The sequence below is a fragment of the Pipistrellus kuhlii genome, unplaced genomic scaffold (genome assembly GCF_014108245.1).
Source record: "Pipistrellus kuhlii isolate mPipKuh1 unplaced genomic scaffold, mPipKuh1.p scaffold_m20_p_19, whole genome shotgun sequence".
Classification (NCBI taxonomy): Eukaryota; Metazoa; Chordata; class Mammalia; order Chiroptera; family Vespertilionidae; genus Pipistrellus; species Pipistrellus kuhlii.
This window is the reverse complement of record NW_023425504.1, coordinates 6,816,794-6,824,067: the sequence shown is the minus strand read 5'-3', so window position 1 is coordinate 6,824,067 and position 7,274 is coordinate 6,816,794. Positions and strand designations below refer to the sequence as shown.

The window sequence follows — 7,274 nt, the reverse complement described above, 5'->3', positions numbered from 1 at the left end:
ACCTTCCTGTAGTTCTGGGCAATGTCCGTTTTATATTTTAGTTGTATTTTATTGAAATTGTTGTGTGCAGCTGCGGATAGGTGTTCACCTGGGCGCAGCCATCTTGGATCCTCAGGTCTTGTTTCTTTTTCTCCCCATTTTTGCTGTTTCTTTCTGACCCTAGGATCCCAGCTTGGAATCTGAGGGGTTGAAGCCTCTAGCAGTTCAATGATCCAGGACTTTCTAGACCAGAGGCTAGGATTGCCTTGAGTTTCACATCTTTATTGTCTCTGCTCTGAATTTTACCCCCTTCTCCCATGGTTCTGGTCCCTCAGTTGTCCACTTCTGAATCTTGTGTTTTATTTGGGCATATGCACAGTTCCTCTGGTATATGACATCCTGTGAGGACCCAGAGCCCTATAGCATGCAATTCACTGTGGTGTCCTGGAACCCAAAACAGTATGGCTCCCTAAGATCCTCTGGCAATGCACAAGTAGCATGGTCCTATGGCCTTGGCTGGGCACACCTGGTTGTACCAGCAGCTCTGATATTGGTGGGGGTAGGGTGCTCCCCTGGAGACAGCTCTGTGCATGCTGGAAGGAGCAGGCCATGCCAGCCCAAAGGCTTTGTCCATGCCAGGGGCAGAGCTTGCACCCACAGGAGGCTCTGATGGTGCCAGGGGTCAGAGTCTATACCAGTCTCCAGCTCTGTACTGGGATGGAAGATCAGGCAGGAGTGGGGCTGGTTTGCACTCACAGCCTGGGAACTTGTACTGTGGGATCCTGGGACACCGGGTTTGGGCTCTGGTAAGGAGGCACCACTTGGGAAGTCTTTCTTGCATACACTCACAGCAGATGTCTGGTACCCACAACATTGCATTATACTGCTCACTGCCAGGGCAAGGTAGTGGTTCCATGGGGATTATGGCTGCAAGCGACTCCCTGCACAGGTCTGAGGGTGCTGTACTAGGTCAATCTGTGTGTTGGTTTGGCTGCACTTTTGGCCTCTGTTGCTCCCTTCTACAAGATGGCATGTGCTGCATGCTAAAACTCCACTGGTGTGAGAGTGCCTGGGACAGTAGCAGAGGCTCCCTGTCTAGGAGACCCCAATCTGCCACTCCCCCAGACTCTTGTGATTTCTAACTACCCCTCACTCCCCCCCCACACACAACACATATGTCCACACATGCCCCTCTTGCTTCTTTACTCACTCACACTCCCTCCCTGCCATCCTGTTGGCCACCATATATGAAATCTCATTTACTTTCTTGTTTCACAATTATTAAAGGCAATATTGGTCTTCTTTCAGTTAATTAAGAAGTCTAACTAATTTGAGTATTCATTTCATTGGTAATATCTATTAATTGATTTTAGAAGATTCAAGAAGTCCTTTAGCACAATTTCTTAGAGGGATAGTGTAATAGAAATAATCATTTATAGTAAAAATAATTATGATCAAAGTCATACTTCTTTAATATTGAAAAGACAGCATGTTTCAATACTTTGAACAATCTAATTTAGAGAATTCAAGTCTCTTTATTGGATCCCAGAGGCATTTACCCTGAACAAGAGTTTCTTATACACAAACTGTTTATTTGGGATTTAAAAGGTGCCTTCAGCATATGCATCCTCTGGTCAGAACTGTAGTTTTTATATATTTACTAGAGGCCTTGTGCATGAAATTAATGCACTGTGGGGGTGTATCCCTCAGCCCAGCCTGCACCATCTCCAATCTGAGACCACTCAAGGGATATCAGACTTCCCATTTAGGCCCAGTCCCACCAGAATCGGGCCTAAATGGGCAGTCAGATATCCCTCTCACAGCCTAGGACTGCTGGCTCCCAACCACTTGTCTGCCTGCCTACAGGATTGCCCCTAACTGCTTCTGTCTTCCAGCCTGTTCACCCCCTAACCACTCCCCTGCCAGCCTGATCAATGCCAAACTGCTCCCCTGCCAGCCCAATTGTCCCTAACTGGTTGCCCCCAACTGCTTCCCTGCTGACCTGGTTGCCCCTAACTGTCCTCCCCTAGTTGCCACTAACTGTTCTCCCAATTGCCCTCCCCTGTAGGCCTCCCCCCCCCAACTGCTCTCCCCTGAAGGACTGATCCCTCCCAATTGCCCTCCCCTGCTGGCCTGATCACCCACAACTGTCCTTTGTGTCTACATGGGGGCGGCCATCTTTTTTTTTTTTTTAATATATTTTATTGATTTTTCACAGAGAGGAAGAGAGAGGGATAGAGAGTTAGAACATTGATGAGAGAGAATCATCAACCAGCTGCCTCTTGCACACCCCCTCCTGGGGATGTGCCCACAACCAAGGTACATGCTCTTGATCAGAATCGAACCTGGGACCTTTCAGTCCGCAGATTGATGCTCTACCACTGAGCCAAACCTGTGCCAGCAAGGGGGCAGCTATCTTGTGTGTTGATGGTCAATTTCCATATTCCCTCTTTATTTTATAGGATATATATATATATATATATATATATATATATATATATATATAATCATCGTAGTGTCCTTCCTATACAGAGATATTACTGACCTAAAGTCACTCAAGTGTGTTCTTAGAGATATGCTCTCTATAACAGGGTAGTTTTCTACTATTTAAGCCACATAAGCCACATATTATACCTTTGTTCTCCCTGTGATTAATAGGCACCAACCCTGGCCCTAATGATATGATGCTTTAACTGACCTAACTGCTTGGTCCAGTATATTCTATCTCTGAAGAATTTTCAATAAGTTTTGGGATACAGGGAAGAAGATACAAAAATTTCTTAATGTTACATTTGAAAGATAAAGTTCTGAGATGTGGGTTTGCATTTAAGGAAGAGAAACACATAGGTCTCTGGCCTAGGGAAAAAAATATGCTTAATGTGCTCCAAGCATGCTCACCTGACTTTTACACTGGGATTTAGAACTCAAATCTTAGGTAATAATTAATCATTACTTTGTTTTCCTTGTTTTGGCTTGCATCTAGATATCTCTTAGGTATCTTATGGAGAAAATGGGTAGATAGGCCAGAATGTTTGTATTTCACTGGGTCCTCTAACTGTATTCATTGTTAATAGTATCTCAGTATTAGCACAACATTCTCCAATAGGAGCCTATATCAAAGTTGTAAACTAAAGACAACAAAACTGAGTTTGCTTGAGGCCCTTTCTTATTACTAGTATTTTATCTTTTCCCCTTACCATTTTTTTCCTTCAATTCATGAGTATCATCTGGTTCCAGTGTCCTTGGATTTTCAGACTTCCAATCTTCCATTATCTTTGGGTGTCTTCATTCTACTAGTTCGCGTCAATATTCCTGAATTCTAGACCTTGCTAAGTACTGACTTTTATTCTTTGCATGTCCTGACTGGCTTTCTTACTCATATGTGACCTACAGCATCATTCTTGCTTTCAGTATCTGAATTCACCATGAAGATGAATTAACTAGCAGCTTCCATATCTAAGACTTGTTTAACCTGTAACCCTGTGGCCAAACTCATTGATCAAACCAGTACTGTACCTTCTTCTATCCTGTATTTTCAATCTGATCCCATCTCTTCTGGTCTGTGCCCATCACCCCACTATTCAAAACTTGTTGGAACTGTTGGCTTCCTAAGAACTTAGACATTAGAAAATCAGATCCAACCAGTGCCCGGGAATCTTATCAGTCATATCGCCATTGTTCCTCTACAGAAAGGAGTGATGGGTGAAAAAAAATCTTGGAATTGAACCCATTTCATTGGAGGTTTACAGTTCACATTGTTAATGATGGAAAGAATTGGATTTGGTTGTAGCAGATTTGAGCACTCCCCCACATATGGGCTATGTGACTTAAGAAAAGTCACTTTAAACAAATTCTCAGAGTTTTAGCTTAACAATAACCCACAACCTTAGGACCAACTCAAATTCTCAGAGTTTTAATTTACCTGTCCATAACATGGATCTTACTACTACCATCTATTTCAGAAGGATGGTATGAATATCAAATGAGAGTATATATTTGCATACATATACATAAAATATATACACACATACATGTGTGTGTGTGTAAACATTAAAGTAAAACAACAGCCAACTTATTGAGAGAAATTTCTCTTTGCCCAGTCAAAGAAGAAATAAAATTGGGAAATGAGAGTTATTTTATTTTATAAAACTCAAACTGTGGGGTAAAACATGATACTGAAGGAAGTCTTCAGCCTCTGACCAGGATTGAGAAAAAGAGACTAAATTTACCCTCTTGCCTGAAAGAAATTTAAAACCATACAAAATATATGAAACCAACAATGGTTTTCAAGACACTGTATATCAGACAATGAAGAACAGTGATCCCCGTGTCACAGGAAACAAATTAAGTAAGCCCTACAATTACTCCAGCTTACTGCTGAAGGGAATTTCCTGGCTGTGACAGAGAATGGGGGGACGGGCCATGCTTAGTCTCACACAGGACTTGAATAGTTCCCATTTCCATGAGTGAGAATGAAAAAGCTTATTATTCATTGGCATTTGATAGAGTATTCAGAAAGATTTTACCTTGGTAATAGGGCAAAATTAACCTTAGATTAAAAACTGTTCTAACAGGTATCAAAACCAAAATCTGAAAGGATAAACATTTTCCAACCAATTTAATTGCATCCCAGAATAAAGCTCAAAAATATTTATTAAAAAATATCTAGCATTCAGAAGTTAAAACTTTCAATATTTGTCATCCAAACAAAATGAACAGACAATTGATGAAATATTATTTGTCAATAAAAATAAATGAAATACTGATACACGCTATAACATGGATGAATCTTGAAACATGTTAAGTGAAAGAAACCAGTCACAAAGGACCACATATTTTATGATTCCATTTCTATGAACTATACAGAATAAGCAAATATAGAGAGGCAGAATGTATACTAATGGCTGCCTTGGTCTGGGTTGGGGGTAGCTGGGGAGGGGATTCAAGGGATATGATAGCTAAGGAGTGCATGATTTATTTTTGGGATGATGAATATGTTCTAAAATTGATTGTGGATTGTGATAATGTATAATTATAAATATACTAAAATATTGAATTTTCTATTTTAAATGGGTAAATTTTATGGTATGTGAATGGTGTCTTTAAAAAGCTGTTAAGGCTCTTTTGGTGGTGGCTCACACAACTTGCACATTCTGCCAGGGAACATGGCTGATATGGAAGCAGTTACTTTGCCCAAGAAGCATAAAAAGAAAAAAAAAAGAGTCCAAGTCATTACCAGAAAAACATGTTGCAGAAATCCAAAATGTTGGAGAATTTCTTATCAAACCTGAATCCAAAGTGGCTCAGTTAGACACATCTCAGTGACCCCTGTTACTGAAGAATTTTGATAAGCTAAATATAAGGATGACACACTATACTTCTCTTCCTTGTGTTTCAAATCCTCTGAAGAGGGAGATTGGCGGTGATATCATGATAGGGTTCATTAATCTTGACAAGTCCTCTAACCCCTCTTCCCACGAGGTGGTAGCCTGGACCTGACAAATACTTTGGGTGGAGAAGACAGGACACAGTGGTACTCTGGATCCCAAGGTGACCGGCTGTTTAATCTTTGCATAGAATGAGCCACTCGCTTGCTAAAATCGCAACAGAGTGCAGGCAAAGAGTATGTGGGAATTGTCCGGCTGTACAATGCACAAAAGGGAAAACTATCTGCATATCTATTACATTAATGACCACAGCAGTTATCTCTACCTGCGATCATGGGATAGCAGCCAAGATCAAGAGAGTGATCATGGAAAGAGACACTAACCCTCAGAAGTGGGGTTTAGGTCTAAAGGCCAGTCAGAAGAAGCTGATGATCAGGGCTTTTTTAAAATGCTGCGGGATGCGGGACAAATTGTTAAAAATCGGGACTGTCCCGCCAAAAGCGGGACGTCTGGTCACCGTAGTAATGGGGGAATAAGGACAGACATGTAACACCTTAATCAATAAAGAAATTTAAAAAAAATAAAATTTAAATTAAAAAAGTGCCTAAAAATTAAAAAATGAACAACAACAACAACAACCAAAACAAAAAACAACAACAACAAAAAAAACCAGATGGAAATAAGAAAATAACAAGATATAGATTTAAAACAATAATAATAATTATGAGAAATGTAAATGGTCTAAAAATACCAATTAAAAAGCAAACACGTTTAGCTATTATATAAAGCAAATTTTTCTGCCTGCAAGAATCCAAGTTTAAATATAAAGACACAGAGATTAAAAAGAAAAGTTAAAAGGTATAAATGATATATGTGAAATAAAAGAAAATATGTATATTGTTCTCTGCCTTTGGTTCCTAGCAAAGAGCTTGTAAAACCCTTGTAATTTCCTAAGCTATAACAGTATCTTCTGTTATAATATTTGGCCTTTGACTCTGGTTCCTGACACAGAGTTCCTAAATCCCATGAAATTTTCTGAGTTATAGGAGTCTCTTTTGTTCTAATGAAGTTACTCTTGGTGGGCTCCTGGATAGCAGGTCTTGGATGTGTAGAGGGATGGAGTTTGATGGGAAGGGATTAGAAAAGAGACTATTTCTATCTTTCTATTATAAGCTTTCTATTAAAATTTGATTTTAAAACACAAATCTATTACTTGGTGAAAATACAATTTCAATATAAAAGATAACTAATTTATTAAAAACTAATTGATAAATGAAGCCAGGAAATACCAAGAAGAGTTAAATATTGTAAAAACTAATTGATAAATGAAGCCAGGAAATACCAAGAAGAGTTAAATATTGTAAAAACTAATTAATAAATGAAACCAGGACATACCAAGAAGAGTGGAATTTGATTATTTTATTGGTTTATAATCAGTGTAATAAGTGGAGAGAGAGACCATATTTCCTATATAATAAAGAGCTAATATACTAATTAGACCGAAAGGCAGGATGACAATCCAGATCACCTTCTGGACAAAGCTGGCGCTGTGAGGGCTGAGCCCCTTGCATGAGTTTCATGCATTGGGCCTCTAGTATGGGTCATAAAACTCAATGTTAAGATATCATTTTCCCCAAAATGGTTTATAAACTTCACACAAAATTTAATGGTTATAAATTTCAACCAAAAGTCTCATCATGCTGTTCTTGTTTGTTTGCTTTTTAGAAATATATAAGCCACTAATAAAACTCATACGGAAATGCAAAGGTCCTACAATAGCTGTCCAAAGAAATTGTGAATGCTAAAAAATTTGGAGACTTTACTATTGCCTGATTTCAAAATTTATTATAAAACTACAGAAATAAAACAGTATGGTACTGGCATAAATGTTAAAATATGGATCTATTC

At 39.1% G+C, this 7,274-nt stretch overlaps 1 pseudogene; it reads left to right on the top strand.

Moving 5' to 3' along the window:
• The first annotated feature begins 5,095 nt into the window (after positions 1-5,095).
• LOC118722031 lies at positions 5,096-5,802 on the top strand (annotated as a pseudogene).
• Positions 5,803-7,274: the final 1,472 nt, after the last annotated feature.